The sequence below is a fragment of the Chiloscyllium punctatum genome, chromosome 36 (assembly GCF_047496795.1).
Source record: "Chiloscyllium punctatum isolate Juve2018m chromosome 36, sChiPun1.3, whole genome shotgun sequence".
In the NCBI taxonomy this organism is placed as follows: Eukaryota; Metazoa; Chordata; class Chondrichthyes; order Orectolobiformes; family Hemiscylliidae; genus Chiloscyllium; species Chiloscyllium punctatum.
This window is the reverse complement of record NC_092774.1, coordinates 74,654,805-74,657,135: the sequence shown is the minus strand read 5'-3', so window position 1 is coordinate 74,657,135 and position 2,331 is coordinate 74,654,805. Positions and strand designations below refer to the sequence as shown.

General features: G+C 46.8%; 1 non-coding gene across 1 annotated transcript; it reads right to left on the bottom strand.

The window, feature by feature from the left end:
* Positions 1 to 1,605: 1,605 nt before the first annotated feature.
* trnan-guu (transfer RNA asparagine (anticodon GUU)) lies at positions 1,606 to 1,679 on the bottom strand. Its single transcript has one exon. It is a non-coding gene; the product is annotated as a tRNA-Asn (tRNA).
* Positions 1,680 to 2,331: the final 652 nt, after the last annotated feature.

Below are 2,331 nucleotides of genomic sequence, written 5' to 3'. Positions count from 1 at the left end.
CGGAAACGCTATCCTCATTAGCAGACAGTGAAAGGATTACAAGACACAAATTAAACATTTTCGACAAGTGATACAGGGGACTGGGAAGATAAGTATTATAAACTGTGAACAGCAAAGTTCTGGAGCACAACAGTTACATTCAAAGACCGAAAACATCCAGGTCCTGATTAATCAGATTGCATTCTGGTGCTTTTCTGCAAAACATCCACTTGCAATGTCCTACAAAAGAGTGACAAAACCCATCCCTGTCAGCCCAGGATAGAAAATCCGAAGGGATGAACGCTTGCTGATTTTCTGAAGATTCACAGAACTAAAACTCTGGGTTTTGGTGATTGTTTCCTTTCCACTCCCAGGAGCCGCAGTGGTTGAGGCGTTGAGTTGGGGAGAATAAAATGTGCCCGTGAGCAGCATGTGGGTCTATTTCAGCTTTCCCTCATCTGACTGCGCTGTGAGTTGACTCAGATGTTCTCAGGGACATTTACTGACACTGGACAGGGAAAGGATTCTCATTCCCGCAGATCCGGAATTCAAACCGTATGCCGGCTTCAGGAGAATGAGGAAGATTAATTGGGGTGTGTGAAGAAGCTGTGAGCTGCATTTCAAACAGGTAGGTGGAGTCAGATGCATCATCCATTGCGTCCCTGGCACTGTGCGTATCTCACGCCACCATGCAGCAGAGTTCTGACGTTAACACGGACATGCGCAGCAATGGGAACATTCACAATGTGAACAACCAAAGATAATCACCGTCACTGATTCCCTTCCACAGGCCCAACTTTGTGAAGCAGTATCTTTCACTGGCAAAGGAAACACCCTTGTCCTCAGGTGCCTGCTTCATTTCGATCACGATTTCAAGCCCCTCCCTGTTCTAGTCTCATTTCCAAACACTTTGCTCATAGCCTCAAAAGAAGCTCTGCGGGTATCTGCTTGTTCCACCCGAACAGGCAGTGGGTTGCAGATTCACACCAGTCCCAATTTGAGTGAAATATTTTTCCCTCTCCCCTGATTTGAATCTTACAGAAGAAGCCGGGGAGCAAACTCCCTTTCTTTTGGACGACATTTGTCATTTTATACTCGGCAGGGTTCACACCTGCGTGGGGAAACCGCAATGGATTTCAAGTCCATCGCATTAACCACTCGGCCCACGAATACAGAACCACACTGACAGCTTGACTTCCCAGGTCTGTCTGCCTGTGGAGCTGAGAAAGAGTGAATCATCGCAGAGTTTGTTTGAATCCAATCACTTCACAGTGATTCGAAAGGGTTAAATATCTGCACATGGTGTTTGCAGATATTTAGGTGTTTCACCCCAAAAGATGAAATGAGCTTTCATTTAGAAATTGCAGGAGGAACTCAGCAGGTCAGGCAACATCTGTGGAAAGTGAATCAGAGGCAACATTTCAGAATTCTGTTTCCTCCGACAGGTCCTGTCAAACCTGCCGAGTTTCTCGATTGGTCTCGTCTTCTCAGCATATGCAGTCCCTTTCGTTAGACATGTATTCAATTCAGAAACCCCTTTGTGGAGAATATTTCCGTTTGGGGAGCATTTTCCTGACCCCATTAAAAGCACACGGCTTCGACGCCAAGGAAGAGCAGCGAACACACCGCCCCTGGGTGGGCTCGAACCACCAACCTTTCGGTTAACAGCCGAACGCGCTGACCAATTGCGCCACAGAGACAGGCGCTGACATGAGCTGCACCATCGCTTAATGATTTTATAATTCAGCCTCCCCGCCTAGAATTACAATTGTCATCTGTCAGTTTTACTTTTCCATAATCAAGCCTGGGAGATCTCTTGTGGAGATATCGGGGACAGTCTGCAGACACGTCCATGTCACGAGGAACTAGCTTTCTTACTCCGGGGCCGTCGCCCTTCCAGCCTTTCAGTGTTTTGCCTGTTCCCGAGTTCTCTCATTAACTCTGAGGCGAGAAAGGGTTTGAATTCCTGATGAACGACAATTCTTTCAATGTCTCAGATCAGTTCATGTGCCGAGAACATCAGAGTCAACCTCCCGGCCTCTTCAACAAGGGGACGGTGTCTGGACTGTCTCTGCTCAGTCGGACAGGTCATCTTTCATTCTCCTCTAAATCCGCTTCCCAAAGTGTTTCTAAAGGTTCACAAAGCTGGAGACTGGGATTTCTGTTTTGCTTCATGAACATTTTTCCATTTCCTAACTGACAAAATTTTGCCAAAATCTCTTCCCAATTGTACGTCTTGCCTCATGTCCAGGGATGAGGAATTTCCATTTTGGGGAGCCATTCCCAAGGTTGAGAATGTTCGCTTTGGAGCAAAGAAGGATAACTGGAGATTTCCTGGGGCTGTTGGTCATG